The 19,965-nt window shown below is 32.0% G+C and overlaps 1 protein-coding gene across 5 annotated transcripts in view; it reads left to right on the forward strand.

Annotated features, from left to right (window-relative positions):
- LOC132927430 (probable nuclear hormone receptor HR3) overlaps window positions 1-19,965 on the forward strand; it is a 71,542-nt gene that overhangs the window by 32,446 nt on the left and 19,131 nt on the right. The gene's annotated exons all lie outside the window — the stretch shown is intronic.

Raw genomic sequence — 19,965 nt, forward strand, 5'->3', positions numbered from 1 at the left:
AGTTAGGCGCGATACGAATTGTACGTATAATACAATATATACGTTAGGCGCAGTATATATAATATACGAATAACACGTATTATTATTATTATTATTATTATTATTATTATTATTATTATTATCATTTGTTGTTGTCGCGGTCTGTGTCATCGTATAAAGTGTAAAATCGTATGGATTTAAGTCGTCGTCATCGTCGTCGCGACCAGCTGTTATAATATTTAATTATAATAATATATGCGAAGCACCCGAGTCGGCTGCGGCGGTGGCGGCCGTTCGTGAAACGCGCGCGTAATCGATCTTTCCGCAAAAGCGAGATCCCCGCCCCACCTCCCGTCCATATTGCTGCCGTTGTAACGAAATTATTACAATATATATATATTATAATACACTTGTTTTGCACAGGTATATATGAGAAAATCGTGAAATCGCGATCCCAATGTTGTTGTTGTTGTAAGTACGCATAACTCGCCCAATATAATATCGGGTAACGCGGTTTGGGTGATTTGCGTGCATATATAATAATGTACGGGTAACGTGCAGTATTACGTTTTGTTTTTTTCTGCAATACACCTGCCTCCCCGTAAGAGTAATACTATTATATATATATATATATATATATATATATGTGTATGTATGTATATTATTATAGCGTTATTTTAATATCAATGTATATACATACGCGTATAGAGTGGTTGTGTCGAGAAACTCTCTCTCTTATTCGATATCATTATATATTATATTATTATCTTGTTCGTGTTTATATATATATATATATATATATTAATAAAGAGTCGGCGCGCGGAAAGAGAGGCGGTGGCGGCGGCGGCGGAGGAGAATGTCCGCGAACGCTCGCCACGTCGGTTGCGTAACGGCCGTCGTCGTAACAGGCGAAAGTTTCTCCACGCGCGTTTTATATCCGGTCGCTGCCGCCGCAACAACACGAAATCTTTCTCTGCGAGCCAAAACGAGCATTGCAGCGTGTCTGTGCGAAAATCGAATACGTTTGTCTGATAAACTCGCAATAACGCAAATTCGACGAAACATTAAAAAAAAAATATATACAAATTCGGTTTAAGTCTACAGGCCACAAACAACGTGTTCGATGCATCATAATATAATATTAATAATAAAGTATATATGCCAAGATTATATGTCTTACTACATATTTGTGGATACGAATGTGAAGTAATTTTTTTTTTAATTTTTCGCGATTTTTTTGAAATCTTTTCAACACATCGTCGATCCCGCAACAACGGTTGCGGTACTTTAAAAACAGCATCACGTTTCATGCACGATTTCCCGTTCCACAGACAAATAATATTGCATCTGTGCACCATTCATTATAATATATTATATTATTTTTATCGTAACCAGGCATTTTTCGTATAATAAATGTATTATTATAAGTATTACATATTATCATTATGCGTGTGCAACGTCGAGTCGTATGGTTTTTCTCTTTCGTCTTCGTTTCCTTTGCACCGTCGTAGTCGGTACTCGGCGGCGCCCGCTGCGGTGTGCGTACGTTATAATGTATAATAATATTATAAACGTATTTACGCGGAGAAAGTCTTGTCGTCGCCGCCGCTGATTGCATAATTCCGTCACCAGAAAATGTGTTTGGGAAAAAAATAAATAAATCGTACTGTTCGTGTTCTCTGCAGCAGCAATCGGCAATCGCGAACGGCTATAATATCGTCCGCGCGTGTTTGCGTATATATAATAATATTATGATAATTATTTAATGCAAAACAACTCATGTTAGGCAGGCGGACGTTCTCCGCAAAAGAAACACCGAACAACAAATTACGTATACCGTTGATTATAAAATGTTATGAATTCTACAAAACCAATTATAATACTGCATGGGCGTAACTATAGGATTAAGTGTCGGCTCTTGGAAAATCAAAGTTCAAAATAAGCCATAGAGTTAAAAAAGGTCACCCACTCGTCATTAAAAAATAATACTAAAAAATCAAATGGAAAAATAAAATAAAAATATAACATGATATTTTTTACCCTCCAGTAAGCGAGTTTAATAAATTGTATCTCAGAAGCCGATATATTATTAAAATATCATTGTCATAAATATTTTTCTCTTTCTATGTTTATAGTACATATTTATTGTTAAATCACTAAATCCTATTTTGTAACTTGGTTGACCTTACATTTTTCATACAACATTTTCGAGCGTCGCTATGATTGTTTCTCCAAAACCTATATAATAGAAATATTAACATGATAACATTTATATAATTACACATTATTTTTATACCTTTTTAACACATTATAAAGTTTTCTTTTGCTAATTTTTGTCATATCTTAACTCCTATAATACGCTGATAATAACACTATTTTATTGCTAAGTTGTATTTATATAATCAATGCGTATTATGCACCAAACGGTATCATACACATTTCGTGAGAGATGTTACGGGCAACTCCGTCAAATTTTTGAAATCCTGATGACTCCGCGGGGAGTTGACGCTAAGTTGATATAATATTATTTGTGTTGTTGTTATTGTTGTTGTTACTATTATTATTATTATTATTATAGCAGCGGGGCGCGTACAACACAAAAATGACGTACACGGTCGTGTACAATTCGACATGATTGAAGTGAAATAATGTGTGACGACGACAACAACGACGATAATAATAATAAACGATAGTATTATACGGAACGTCGATTGCGGGCTTCGCTGTTTCGCGCGTATAAGTGTATAACCAACGGATTCTTCGGACGCGACGTTCGACGCCGCCGCCACCGTATAATATTACGATGATGTGATAATTAATGCAACGCCGACGCGGCGTTGTATTATTATTAACCACCTTGGAACGGTGGCGGCGACGAGTGCGTGCGACCGCGGGGTGGTCAAAACCGAAAGTTTTCCTTGAGGTTTTTCGTTTGTCCGACGATTATAACTGTTGCAGTATTTTAGGCAATTTACCTATTTAAGTAAAATATTATCGAAAAACATAATTGAATGCATTTATAATCGGAAAATCATAAAAGGTATTGCACGGACGACAGTTTACTCATATCTTCTGCACACTATTATCATAATATACGACATACGTGCACGTGGAAGGGGCCTGCGTATTAAAAGGAAAATAATAATAATAATAATAATAGTAATGGATATATTATATTATACGACTGCGACCCATAGTCATTGTCGTCATTGTTGCTGCTGCGGCCTGCGCGTGTGTATACGCTTTATTACCGTCACATAATATAATAATACAGTTAGGCGCGTATATATATATCGAAAACGCCTAACCCAAATATGAACAGGGTAGGACCGATGAGATTATTGCTCTGCAAGGGTTAATATAATATTACCCCGAAGTCGTCTTGTCGTTTACAGTCCCTTCCACCCCCACTGGATGGTTCGATTTCCCGCGATTGTGCCAGACGGTCATACCTATTATACCGCAGTAGACGCGTGCAGTGTGCAGATCACTACCTGCATATCGTGCGCTCTCCCCTCAACATCAAGTGTGTCGCGCAGGACGTGTTTCGGGAAGTATTTATTGTGCCGCGTTATCGGTTGTATAGTTTTACTGTCAGTTTTACGACTCCGGCAACGGTTTCCGGCCCTGCAGTGTACTATATACGTTGCTATAGTATATAATACGTCTAAATAATCGTGCGCGATGTAAGGGCGTGTGTGACGATGTGCGCACACGCGCCCGTCAATATTATAATGTTCAAAGAAAATAAAAGATATCATACGATCATCTGGCGTAGGTGTTATTTATCATTGTAAAACGTATACATATTACATAATATAATATTATACAATGCAGTCTAAAGATGGTTAAGTCAACGAAAACAATTGTTTTGTATCAATTACCTGAGTCTTAATAAGTTGTTAATAGTTAATAAAAAAATATATTCAACTCAATAAGTTTAAAGTTAATACGGAGAAAAATATAAGCTGAACTTAGTTATAAAAAGTTACCTATAATTGATTTTTTTTTTTTTAATTTGGGTGTAAATTCCTATAGAGATATAGCACTGCAACCTTATGTTTTTTTGTTTAAATAATAATTAAGTATAATATTATAAATAAATCCTATTATACCTTCTTATTGAAGCATTAGATTATTAGTAGTTGTATAGTGTTTTAAGAAATTACAGTTTATAGTCGTTGTAGTGTGGTGTGTGGGCGGGCGAGTAGTGCTCGGACAAACTCAACTATGCGTGTTCGTCGCTGGTCGGTTTCTTATCGAATCATTTTATATCAAGGCAATGAGTGTTCGCTCTAAGAACTTTCTGTCGGCGATCGGAGATTATAATAAATAATAATATTTTACGTTTGGAAGTAAAGTTATCCGTCGTCGTCGTTTTCCGCAGCCTTTATATTGTTCGTATAATACCTACTCGTACATAACCACTGTCGGGACGATCAAAAAGGTACCTTCCGCGTTTAACGTTTTCATGATACAGCTTTTATCTATTACGATTTCTCCTCCACAAACTTCCTATTTGCGTTTTACGTGTTGTATCGCACTTCATCACGAATCGATAGAGGTGCATAATATTGTAACATGTTTATATTACAATATGCGTGCAGCGGGCGAGGCAAAACAATAATAATAATCATACAAATATAAATAAAATATGTAAAAATAAATGTGCTCACATTCTTTGGGGTTGAACAGAGGTGAGCTTCGCTACCCCTAACACAAGGCGGGGGAAATGAATTGTTTTTCGCCGTGTGCAACCCCTCGACGGTCACCGCACCGGAACGGTGTACTTTCTTTATCCATTTATATATTATATATAATATTACATGAGTCGTATTTACATAATAAAATATAGATGACACGAGTCACGAATACGCATACAGACACACGGTCAACGTGATCGGTAAAATAAAAAAAAAACTAGTTTCCGGTGCAATATCAATCAAAGTGCAATATTAATGTGGTGGCGGCACTGTAATGCAAAAAAATTAAAAACTGTTTCGCATAACATATTAACGTATATCATAATAATTAATAATGTGTAATATTGCAATAATATTTAGTTATAGGTAAAATTAATTTATAATATTATTTATCATTAAAATTTAACTCATTCCTTATTAGTATTAATATTCTAAGTATAGTATAGTACAATAATTATGTGTACGCGTTAAAAGCTTTTCAGTATTTCGTTATAGTTTGCTACTATGTCGAATAAAGCTTTGATGTTCCCTATAATATCCCTGAACGATTGAATATTATTATATTATATATATATTATATATATTAGAATTCATATAACGTGATAGACGTTATCTAACATGCAATATTTGAGCAGAAATCTGTATGTATTATTTGAACACATCATATTAATATATGTTAGTATATTCGTGTGTGCATATAAACGCGTGGGTTATGTCCGACTTGTCTCACCCGCATCATGTGTCTTATGAGAAAAAGAAACAAATCAAATTTACGTTCAGCAGTTCTCCTTTAGCTTCGTTAGATTTAATATTATAATGTAAATTCACCTCTTATTAAAATTAAAAATAATAACATTCTGTGTTTTGATAGAAGTTTATTATTTCAACATTTTAATTTTGAAGAAGTATTATATAGGCGTGTAAAATATTACGATTTAAAAATATCCATAACTCTATTAAAATATTGAAGCGATACACTTTCAACAAACCACAGAATATGTTATTATCTTAAAGTTTGATAATATATAGGTAAATTCATTCTTATATTAAGATTAACGAAGCTTAATGAGAACTGCTGAACGTAAATTTGCTATGTTCACGGTAATACTTGTACCTAATACAGAGACAACACACGCGGATGAGAGCTCTTAATTAGCTATTTGCGCGGCTTTCAGTTCCCGGGATTTACAGAAGATGGTTGATTAGTGAGGGCTTAAAACCACGCGGTCGCGTAATTAAAATTTGCATTTCGATTTTTGAACGTTTGTAGTTTTCGGTGTCGGCGGCGGTGGTAGAACCGTAAAAGTGATAATACGGCTTTTGATGTTATCTAAGCGCTCAAAGTCTTACAGTCTTACATTTCTTCGTATCCCTGATATAACGCGTAATATTAATAACATACAAACGAGTGTACGTAGATCGATCTAACTCTAATAAATGTTATCGATTATTTTTTTATCGATATGCGATATTATTATCTACAGAATCCAAAGTCCAAAATTGAACAATTAATTTTTATTTACAAGTTTCTAATATAAATTATAAATTATTTAATGAAGAGTTATCTTAGTCTATCTCGAGCAGAATCATTGACAAATTATTTGTATTCAGTATAATATGTTTTTAGAGTTTTAATCCGACGCGTACCACAGCTCAAACATATAGTAATACATGTATATCTAATAATATAATCTATTATTGTTATACAATTTCGTATTTTAATAGATTCAGCAATCGAATTGGCTGCGTGCATTCGATTTTACGTCAACACAAAAGCTGTAGAACGGCACAATAAGCCTATATTATATTATATTGTAATGTACACGGATGTAAATGATCGAACACGATTAATCCTTCCGTCCGTAGTACCTATGTGAAATGTGCACTTTTGGCGGACATTCGTTATTTTTATATTTTGTTTGTTTATTATTATTGAGTTTTTTTTTATTTTATTTATCGCTTTTGTCGTCGGGCGCACACACAATAATCGTCAGTGGATTAAGCATTTTCATCTCGCGCATCTCATCTCATTCTCCCGCGCCCGCGGGTACAGTACAGCACTTGCAGACGACAGTGTGTAGTATGTGATTAAATAATTTTATTGTTTTACGATACGTATCGCGACAAAAAAAAAAAATAAATAAATAATACATTTCGTATGACACGCACGGATCGCGAATCGTGCGGAAAATCCGCGCGCGCCGCATCCGCTGCGACCCGGCGAAACGATAAAATTGTTGTATATTATTATTATGCTCCGCGCGCGCGTATAACGGTATATCGTATATACCATAATATTATACATTATACACGATCGGTTGCGGTGGTGGCGGTGGTCAGCTGTTGACTCCCCCCCACCCCACGTATGTGACTGCCGCGGTGGTAGCGGTGGTAGCGGCGGCGGCGCGCGACGACAAAATGTACCGTTATAATATTATTATTATTTATATGCACACACACACATACACAACATGATAAATAATATATTATATTATTATTTATTAAAATAATAGTAATAATACACACCGTTATTGTTGAGAGTTTAGAGTTCAGACGTTCTGCACCTGCTTCATCCCGCCTATTTATCGCTCGCTGATACCTGTCACAATTATTATTACATTTAACAGTGGGTAAAACGGTCACATTATTACGATAACGATAATACATTTAAACACGTTGGAGTTTTATTAGTTATTCAACCATATTCCAATAATGACGAATGAACTTTATTGTCCGTCCCGTGAAGTTTACCCTCTCTCGTGTGAAGTTTAAGAGTTTCCTCTAAAAAGGAGTTTGATTTAACTTTTCTCGATCCACATTTATACTTTCTGTTTGTTTTGTCGAACGTAATTTAATGTCTGAAATTCCTGATCATGCTAAATAATTTAGTAGATTTTGTACATCAGAAAAAAAGGGTTGTCAATATTAACTTAACTGCGCGCGAAATGAATTTTGACAGTCACACTGCCAAACACGATCGCGTGGTGTATTTGCGTCACGTCATACTTACGTTATGTGCACGTGAATACATTAAATATAGCGATGGCTCCCAAGAGCAAAATATAACAAACGGAATACACCGTACAAGACCATCCCAAGTCACGTTGCTGGCGGGCGAGCTGCGAAAGGTCTGAAAGGTCGCACTGATATAATACGTCGCGAATGTATTATTATTGCATTATTGAGCCACAATGCGCACGATAATAATAATATAATATTGTTGTGTCTGGCAATTTCGTTGGACAGTCATCTGCGTCGCGTATACCTAACGATAGTATTACTATAATATATTTTACGGACGCAATATACACGACGACGTAGCAAATTACATCGTATAATATTATAATATAATACATAGGTATTACACGCGATAAAAGGCAAAAGGCATTGGTCACGTAATGAGAATAGGGATCGCAAAGGCGCAAACACTGTTTTTCAACTTATATAGTGCAATTTTCCTGTCACAATATCAATAATAATAATAATAATAATATTATATTGTGGAAGTACTGAAATTTTTTTAATTATTCTTATAAATTACTAGAATATTGTGTTGTACATCGTTATCGGTATAATTATTTAGATACTGAAATTAAAAAAAAAGAAAATTAATTCTTCATATTTTCCAAGATATCATGCCTGCATAGTTTATAACAAAAGATTCGTCTTGTTTTACAGTATAAATGTGTGAATACGCCGTACGCGTACGGTAAGAAAATCGCACATTTCACACATACGTATAAAATATAGGTATGTTCGTTTTTGTTGTATATCATTTTGATATTGCTTGTCTTAATCCTAAACAATTACGTTATTTTATTAAATTCTGCCTCGTTTTCCGCAGAGAATTTTCTAAACTACTATCGAGAAAAGTTTTATGTTGTAGAAAATAATTGTTTGCGTTAGTGATACTTAAGATTGTAATTGTAGAAAAATGTAATCATTATATATTATATATAGCTAAGGTATCGGTTGGTAATACAAATATACACATTATGACTCCTTTCAGCTATTAATAATTAAATTAATTAAATAAACTTCAAAAGTTTTGGTTAAAGTTTGGTTTTTTGATATTCATTTTTGTTATATTTTAAACAAAGTATTTTCGTATTTTATTTTTATTTTTCAACTAAGTATCAGACAATTTGAAGTATCGTGTTCAAAACAATTTCAAGTTAAATATTTTATTGCTAATAAATATACTTCGAATAAAATGTGTAAATTACAATATAAAGCAAAATAAACCCAAATATCAAGGCGCCACTGATTTCCGCTAAAAATGAATTTTCCTTTTTCCACCAATACTTTTCTCTACCAAATTAGAAAAAACGTCATTCTTTTTTTCCGCCAGTTATAAATTATAGAAATTTTAAATTTTAAATATCCATACGTCTTTATCTACGTAGAAAATATTATATTTTATTATCTAATCTGTCTACCATATTGAAACTTGTTTGATTTGTCGGAACTTATAGTATTGTGAATAATGATCACCAATCAGTGGACAGTGTATGATGGTATTTTTAAGTAAGATAAGCTACAGTTATGTCCGCAAAAATAATAACTAATAAATGCGAAAATCGACGAATTATATAATTAAGCATTTTAAATTTAGTAAAGCGTACAAAAATAAAATACGTTGGAGATGTATTAACAGGCATGTAAGGCAAAATTATTCACAAAAACAAATTTCGTTAGTGAAGTATTTAATATTTTTTAATAATAAATTTAAATAATATCTTTATAATATTATTTTAATATTTGTACTGAATGTATACTTATATAATTACTTGAAAAACATAGTGCATAATGATTTAAATAGTTTTTGGTACACAACTATTATTTAATAACTGTAAATGTGTATTTAATACCTTTACACACATTATATTTATTAACAAATATAATATTATTAATTTTTTACGTAAAGGTTCCCAAATTTTAAAATTCTTTAATTTATAACTGGTGGAAAAAGAAATTACCAATGTGGTGTCGACAAAAAATATTAGAATACCTATACCTCGAGTCTCTGTATTATAGTTACAATATATTTCATGAGAGTGATGAAACAAATTTATTTTTATACTTTTGATGAGTGAATAAAGAAATTACGTGGTGTTAAATGTCGTTATGTGGTTGTACCATATTTAGTATTTTGTTTTTCCAGTTATAACGCATTATGCAGATTAGGGGATTTTAAAAAGTTTCTAACTATTTATTATTGATTGTTTAGTATCTATCGAGAACATTTAATATAGTTTACTAATATATCTAATATCTCGTATCGTTTTCTAGAAATCAGTATAAAAAGTTAGAAAATTAAAAAAAGTCCTAGACAATAAATACCACTATATCAGTAGCTTGACTAATTTTGTATTTTTGATATATGAGCACAATGCGTGTATTATAATTTATAGCAAGTAAAAAATATATATTTTTTTAAACGCAACCGCTGTATATTATAATTTTTATTGGCTAAGCGTGGTGTACCCTGGAATTTAGTTTTAAAAACCCTCGTTAAAAAAATTACTAATTAATACCCTATGGTTTAGGATAACAAAAATACATTTTAGACATTTACATAAAAACAGTTTATATAATTTACTATCGCACTTTATTCTTATTTTTATTAATCATATGTGTTTTTAAATTGTCATACAAACCTTAAAAATACGCCTAAACTCATTTTACCGATATTAATTATAAATCAAATGTAACGAGGTATGACTAAAGAGGTTATATTAACTTGAAAATATTATTCCAATAATCATTATAGTTAGGAATAATATTATTAATGTAAATTAATGTACAAAAATCTAAACCTTGTGACTTATCGTACATTGCAGAGCATAAATAAACACATTCTGTATAATTAGTTAACAGAATATAATATTATACATAATATATATTGTGTACTTGTGTAGCTATATTTATTTCATCCAAGGCTTTGCACTTGAAAATCAATGGTATAATGTAATAGTATATTATATTATAGTCTATAAGAAATAATAAAAAAGTAAAAAAAAATGAAAATATTGAAGACAGGAATTTAAAAATAGCTTCCTTTATTGTTAGCCATTGTTGAAAATGTAATGTCCCTGTTTAAAATAATCTATCAAACACAATATGTTGTAAATAATTGTAATATTTATAACTATATTTTATAGATTCATTAAATTAAGATTCTAGAGAAGCCTGTGTACAATTTTTAAATTATTATTGTACACGTACAAACTTGTTCGAACAAAATTCTCATAATTGGTTATGTCAGTTTAAGGTCCACATAATATTAAGGAAAAAAGTTGTGAGTCAGCTGACCTCCTACTATCATATTTTCAAGCCCACCGACCACCACCATACCCGTTTTATACATATTATTCAATTGACCGTGTCAAAATACTCAATGTATTTACAAAGTAAAATTAAACATTTACAATAATATAATAGAAAAATACCTTCTATATTAGGTGTCTGGTTGATTTTCTATGAATATATCTTGGCGCTTGGAGTGGAAATTATTTAAAACTGATTCTGTTGTGGAAGTTTTTTAATTTATTTATAATTCGTGTTGTAGTATAATCCTGTCGTTTATTTCGCATGAACCCTGTTATTGTCGGGGATTTTTTTAAAGAGTTGGTATTTTTTCAATTTTTATTTGGATTAGCTCATACTGGACAACAGGCATACTATTTATCTGCAAGATTGATCTGTGATTTATAAGGGGTTTATAATATACATTTATGTTTATCATGCTTCCATGCTTGTTTAGTTTTTCGTTAATGTCATGGATATAGATAATATATTAATTATTTCCATTTAGATGCACTGTGACTGAATAACTATAACAAATTTTTGTTTTTCCTGACTGGGATCACAAGCTACAAAGGCTGAGGCCCGATTTCGCTGATTCTGCATCTATTATCTACACCGCTGTTATAGTTATGTGTTTTATCGATTGTTTATCTGTTATCGTGCGTATATACAAATAGTATAAAACGTCGATGGTCTTTTTTTGTGTAAATAATTTTCGGATGGGACGTCTGCAGAGATGTGAAAATACCAAATATTTAAAATATATTTCCTTTCTTTTCGTAATAGTGGTGTGAGAATTTCAGTCAGCCTCACTTGCCTCATCCGGCGAATGATAATTATACGCTTAGCCGTCGTCTTCGTGGTAGCCGCATCCACCCAGCGCTTTTTTTCTTGTTTTACCGTTGCGCTTTCACTTTACTCCCCGCTCAAACCGTAAACGCCATTCACTCACGCTCTCCCTCGCCGTCGTTACCGCGTTAATGTGCCCCCCTCCTTTCGACAGCCACACATAAACCGTACTTCGTACAATATTTAAAAGAGTCGGGGTGGGTATATGCATGCGTAGGCAAGTATAATATTATATAGTATGTGTGTGTGTGTGTGTGTGTGTGTGTATGTGTGTATGTGTATACGCGTAACGACCGCCAAGTAAAAAGTTGCACATTGCTAATATAATATAGATATATATATATACCACATGGCGGTCTGTATACCTGGTATTACGTAACACCGTTTCATTATTATTATTATCATCATTAAATATATTTTTTTTTTATAATAATAAAACACGAAACCTGCTGCCGAATTGACGGCGGGTGGTATATTATTATGTATATAATATTTATGTAGTTATAATAGTAAGTAGATAGACAAGTATGCGCATCTATATATATATGTGTTTAAGTAAATATATATACGTAGTCAGTATACATGCTAACGGTATTTTTCTTCTTCTTAATACCGTTTTAGAAAGTAGTCGTCGACGAGACTTTTATTTAATTTTATATTTTGATTGCATTGATATGTTCCTTGTACGACTGCAGCAGCGTTTTTGTTACAATATTTCGTCTATTGTTGTAGCCGAATCCGATAGTGTGTGTGTAAGAGAGAGTGTATGTGTAGTATACTTGGTTTATATATTATATTGTATTTAATATTTATATATACCCAGCCGGCCAGCCACTCAGGGACTAAGGCTCTGGTTGTGACTTATCAGTTATCACATACAAAGCTCGTAAACAAATTGACAATATTACGGGTTGAAGTCTAGTAGGTAAAATATCAATGGAGAAAAAAAACTAAGAGAAAGAACTATTAAGAAAAATTTCTTATGATAAAAGTTAATTTTGCGTTTAGTAGAGTAAATAATAGTTATACGAACTATTTCAAAAATAAATTTAATTTTGTTGCTTTTTATGCCATATAATTAGCATAATATAATTACAACGAATGATTTGGTATTATTATACCACGAAAATACAAATATAAACATTATTTTTACATTCAAGTTGAGAAGTTCATCAATTCAAACCGACCTACAGTGCCCATTGGCCATAACTATAATCTATATACCGTTGTAGGTTTTATGTGGATATTCACTGTTTTTTTCAGCAATTTTCTTTTTACCCCGCGATAAGTACATTAACACCGATCGATTGTCCTTGGTGGCGGTCCGGCATCGACGACTTTTACCCCTCCTTACACCATACACTCTTACCTCACCTATCCAACTTAGGTCATCACCCCGGAAAACCTTAGAATCCACCCACTACTTCTCTATATAATATATATACATAATAACATCGTATATTATGCGTCATGATGAAGGCTTGATAATCTGATAGGTCGACCTCAACTTGATTATAGTGGATTGTTTTCTAAAATATCAGGTGGTCAGACAAAAAAAAATGCTTTTTGCGTATATTTAAAAGTTAAAGTTAATAATAATCCATTAAAACAACAATAATTATGGCTTTTTACGTTATGATATAGAGTAAAATATTGAAAAGAATAAAATGTAAGATAAGCTTGCCTTTCATAAAAGTTGCAGTAGACCGAATTATAGATACAAAATGAATATATATGTAATAGGTATTTTACGCTGTCGCGTATTTATTCCGCTCGGTGGTATTTCCGGGTTATTTTTTTATTATTGCGACGATTATACGATTAGGAAGAGCGATGGCGATTCTCACAAATCCGCTATAATATCCGGTTTCCGGGTGATCGACTTTATAATATAATATTATATTGCCTGGGGGTGAGGCGTAGTCGTGCAGCGCGGGCAAACGTCAAATCTATTTAATATTATGTTCCACGGCCGTCCAAGTTCCCTATCTAGCTAATGTGTGTATGTGTAATACAAAATAATATTAAGAACAATTTAAGAAGAAAATAAACCTATCGATAACGTAACGGTTTTGAACACGAATGTAATATACTTCTATGTATAATTATACATCGTATTCGTATACTGCGGTAGCGACAACGGTGAATGAGAAAAAAAAAATAGCAAATAATAATAATTATGTCCATGGTAATATTATGTATCGCAATAATATTATATACAAACATCGTTATAATAATATTATGTGCTTACTCCGCTGTAAAATCCTTCAGAAAAACGAATCAAGTTTGAACCAGACTATTGTATGGGTATTTTAATAATTTAATAATTTATTATGTAAGCTTCTTCTCTAGTTGCCGCGCCCCGCGTTTCGGATAGACATATTTTATTACCTGTAGGTACGCACGCCGTAATTCGACAACGACGACGTAAATAATTACGCGCTCGTTTTATTCCGCGAAACGTACCAGTCGGATTTCCGCGATTCACTTCTCGCATATTACTCCGCAACATTTATTACATACAAGGCGCCAAAACAATAATACTTAATACGGGTTGATAAGTCGAAGGCGGCGAAGGGCGGAAGCTGAGATTTAGACTTAAGTAGTTTTATTCGTGTTGGATAAAAGTATTTGTTTTATCGCGTTCAGTGCACGTCAAGTAATATCATTCCACCCGTTGTACAGTAATCATAGAATCAATAATATAAATTTGTAATAATGCAGTTAGAACACTGCTATAGTTCTGGACGGTGCCATGTTGCACAGATCGTCCCCGCGTTACAACAACAGCAATTATTAATTATTATTATAATAATCACAATAATATGATTGTGATTATTATAATAATCACAGTAATATGATTGTTGTAGTGGCGCCATATACACTTATATATTAAAGTAATATTTCCATTTTACGATTTCCTATACTTTTCAGATGCGTTATCTTTCTTAGTGGTTGAAATGTAATAGTTGTAATTTTCATAATCCAAATCCTCTGTTTAATATAGATCAGGATTTTCCAAACAAACTTGATGTAGATCCTTATTATGAAGCACATTCAACAAATTTACACATTTTTCAAATAATTCAAAAAAGTTACAAAATTCTAAATATTTATATCTACAGCATTATCTGGTTGAACAATTTTTTTCAAACATATTAAAAGCATCTACTGGCATACTTTGTTTTACTTTATTTGATCGTTTCTTTATAGATAGAACTATAGAGTATAGAAAACTGATAATTTTCAATAAACCAAAGAGTATTTTAACCGAGAAATTTTTAGTTATTTGATGAAGTTCACTTACAAGATCTATTTTGAAGTAATTGGTTCGAACTCGGCAAAATCAATATTGGTATTCGCAGTATATACCTATCATAAAATTATTGTTTTTAGACAATCTTTATGGAACGAGACTTAAATATCATTTGAATATGTTCCGTGAGGCACGATCGGTGATGATTGTATACTTGCGAGTCGCGCATTTCAACAAATAAATATGAATAGTAATTATTAAGATATACGATGCAAGTGGTGCATGCTATAATTTCTGAGCCGGGCCAACAATTATACGGTATAATTGCATCCTGATAACAATTTATGTCTATTATATTTTATTTTTATTTTATTATAATGTTTATTAGATATTATAGTGGTCGTGGTCGTAGGTCTTAATGTAATAAAGTTAACATTATCAAACTCTGAAGCATGAGTGCATTACTTTTAATAAATCGTATACTATAGTGAACGGTAAAATTATCATTTACATTTTTTTTATTTTGTATATCTACACAAAATTAATACCATTTCGGATTGCGAGTGATCATAATCAAAATAAAATAATACCCTAATTCTAAATGTAAATATTACAATAAGACAAACAATTTAAAGTTGATTCGTATATTGCTATTAGATCGTCCTAACGCATGAATAAAATAATTGAACGGAAAATTATGTTTTTACATATATTGTCGGAATTGGTATACATTTCGTTTTTATGTTTTTTCAAGTTGATCATTTATGACTTTTATAAACATTTTTTTTTTTAAGTATTAAATGCTTTTTTTACAATTTTAAATATTTAAAATAGGGTAGTTAAAAAAAATATGTATAATAATTTTTCCGACAATTGCAGCCTACATATATACATTTTTAATACTTAAATCACATTACCGTTTTCAGAATACATTTTAATGTTCTATAATATAAAGTTATTGAAAAAAAATTGTTTAATAAATATGTTAACTATTTTTATTTAATCTTATTTTTTTGCTTTTATTTTTAACGTAAACTTTTAATATTTTTAATTTTACAAATTGTGCATACTGCATACTGCATAGTGTACTTACAATTAAAATATTAATAAAAACTAAACCCAATAATACAAACGAATTTCTTATGTGCTTGGCGTTTGCCTAACATTGAATTTGACTGGTTATTTTTTAAACAAATATTTAACAATATTATGAATATTTATTGGGGTCTATATAAAACCTTGTATATTGATATAATAGTTCAATCACAAGAATGATTACATTTTTATGTACAAGAAGCAATTGGCCATTGTTTCAGAATTTCAATATAACAGTATTTACTATTTATTTAAAAAAAAAAAATGGAATGTAAGTTATAAGTAGTTCACAGAAACGATTTTTTCCCTCGGCACTAAAGCGCGGAAATATTATTTTCCGTACTGCTAGAGTGCGGGGTGATTTTAATTAAAAAATGTTATTTGTATACACACACAAAATTGTGACCTCCATCGCTACACCATCGTCCATCATAATATAACAACGAGTCTTAGGTTTAATTTTTCACAGTGTGAATAATATATTATGATCCATTCACCCAATTCATATATAGTTGGGCATGTTTAAACAGCAGAACCATATGATAACATGCATATTTTGTAGAAATTTGGAATATATGGTACATATTACATATATCTATGTATAAATTCGACTGATGGGGGGGTGTTTCAACACCCTAAAGATTTTTACTCCATGCCTATGCCACTACCCCCCAGTTGTAAAAGCTTGTCATGGGTAATATAAATTATGATGTTAATACTTATGCATTATAATATTGGCTTATCATGACCATCTTGATGCGTAGGATACCTATTTATTATTATTGTATACCTATATGACAGATACACAATATTATATCATACACGTACTACATCGTCAACGTGCATGGAAATGCAGCTTATCAAACGGATAAACGGTTCGAATGTTATAATAATATTTTTTTATCAACATAAACATATTATTATGATTATCGGAATAGTCTTTCGCACGCCTACCCCGTGATCGCCGCCGCCGCTGGATTTATCGCGTGTTCGCGCAAATATTGTACCCATAACACATAAATTATGCATGTACATATAACATTGTTATTATTATTATTGTGTTGTGCTGTATAACGTACATAATATTAGTATTATCATAATGTAATATTATATAAATACGTATACCATGATATTCTTTTTGAGGTACCTACAGGGCCGGACGGGTAAAATACATTTTCGTATATGACAGGCCGCGCAGGCGTTTTTAAACGGTCAAGTTTTTTTTATTTTTCGCAGCACACGCACAACCGATATCTGATAATAACATTATAAACTTTACGATGAAAAGCGATTTTTCCAACTCTAGGCTCGCGTTTTTTAGGTTATTGTCAAAAAAAAAATGTTTTCATATAACGCGAAGTACCTATGTATAAAATATATATCCTTCATTACTTTACCATAAGACATATAGAGGTTGTTTGAGTATTCTAATATACTTCAAACAGTTCAAACCATATCGAAATCGAACCATTAGTGGATCGAATAAGAGCCTTAAGTTTAATATACCAGCAGAGTGGCCTATAGGGGATAAAAGACAGCAAAGCAGTGTCAGGAGTACCTATGATCAACCGCGCAACATCATTATAATTTTCATTCGAAAATCGCAAAATTGACCGAGAAAACGAATTTTACGTTAAAAAAACTTATCACCCTGTATATATTTACTATCTTTATAATAATATTATGTGAGACACCACCACTCGTCGTCGTCATAGTTATTTGGAGTGCACTTCCAACGACAGGCCGTCACTATATTCGCGTATGTACATATGATTATTATAATGTACAGTTGTGTGTTGTGCGGCAGCAGCTTTATAACACTACAACGGTGTGTTTTTGTGTGTTGGCGCACGACGGCGGTCGAGTGACACGTCGGTCGGCCGCTGATTGAAAATAATAAAATAAAAATAATATTATTTTAGCACATGGACACGAATTTTACGCGGGCGGCGGTTTTCTTTTCGCTCGGTTCTATTATTATTTTCGTATGTACCTATTATAATGTTATTATTATTATTGCATATACAAACCCGACACGCCGATTAATGAACCGTCCGCGGCGAGCACCGAATATGCCGAAAATTTCCATGTCGATAATAATAATAATAATATGTATTTTTGTACCGCTACATAGCGGTAGCCGTCGTCGTTGCGGCTGTTCACAAATCACAGCCGCCACCGACAGCTAACGTATATTGTTAAATCGGGCAATACAACTTCAGTATTATAGAATATAAACTTAAAAGCAAACTTAACTGTATAAAGTACCTGTATCGATGATACAATTATGAGTAGTTCGTGTTTAATTATAAATAATTAAGTGCAAGTACAACAAGAAATTCAAAGACAGAATTAAAGCTTAATAATCTAATGTAATGTGTAATATGCCCACGTGAACAATCATGTTTTTAATTCTATTTTAGTAGTACATTATATGATAGATTTTATTGTTAGATAGATGATAGATCGTACAAATTGTATATTGTGTGATTTTTGGGAGGCCACAATCGGCACTATAATACATAGAGATAAAAAATGTCGATAGGTCAATATCATCTAATATTATATTATATATGGTATAGTTTAATAAATTAATCCTGGCCTTATAGAATATGTATTTGGAGGATTGGGGCTTACAACTATCAATAATTGAATTATGGAAAAAAGTTATGAGGCACGAGAACCTATATGGGAACGTCGAACGTGTATTTAGATCAGGTCCTGATAGTATATATTTATACACCAACACTATACTAGACATAAATTTATAATCATTGGATCGTACTTATACTTATATGGCTACGACGGCTACGTGATTTTATACTTGGCGGGGGGGGGGGGGGTGACTGAACGAGTGATGTGGGCATGTGGCAATCGTCTCCCCCCCACCATTCGTTTCTAAAGAGTTTTGACAACTTTAAACTTTGGTTTTATTTATTATTATAGAGTATAGACCAAAGTAATTTCTTTGATCTCCAGACTCCAACACGGTTCTGTATAAAACAAATAACAAAATAGTGTTAATTTAAAAAAACTTTTTTGGATACTCTGAAAGAATTTTAGTTTTAACTCTTAAAAAATATTATTTGTGTTTGTTTAAAATTGTTCTTAGGTAAAAAAGTCTTAAAAATTACGTGTAGGACTTTTCCATAACATTTACCTGTGTCTAAAGTCCAAGTATTTTTAGAAAAGTTGAAAAATCGTAAAATCAAAATCAATGTAACGATACAGCCACAGTATTAAATACTTATATTTTTTTAACAATATACTGACAGTTTTTTTTATATTCATTAGTTCATTATTATTGGAATGGGAACTTGTGCAAATCATTTTGGTGATTCTGAGTGATCCACTGGCACTGAAACTTTTTTATTTTTGATTTCATTATGGGATGTCAACCATTCAATATTTTATACTTATTGAATTGATATTTCATTACATCAATTTCAATTTGTTTGATGTATTTCTGGTCACCTTATTTACTTGCATATTATTATACATAGGTACCTTTTATACGATTACGTAATAACTTTAAAATAATGTACGACAATGACTACAACGAAACAACAATAATATAATTATATTATAATATCATTAAAACATCGATAACAGTAGTCCCGGCACTACCACCGATTTTTCTCGAGTATTGTCGACGATTGTAAAAGTTGATTTTCTCTTTCTCCCATGGGAAAACAGAATTATTACACAGATTGTAATTATTGTGGCAAATATTCATAAAGCTATAAAAATCCGATTCGATCGCGGCGGCCGCGG

This window comes from Rhopalosiphum padi, chromosome 3 (assembly GCF_020882245.1).
Source record: "Rhopalosiphum padi isolate XX-2018 chromosome 3, ASM2088224v1, whole genome shotgun sequence".
In the NCBI taxonomy this organism is placed as follows: Eukaryota; Metazoa; Arthropoda; class Insecta; order Hemiptera; family Aphididae; genus Rhopalosiphum; species Rhopalosiphum padi.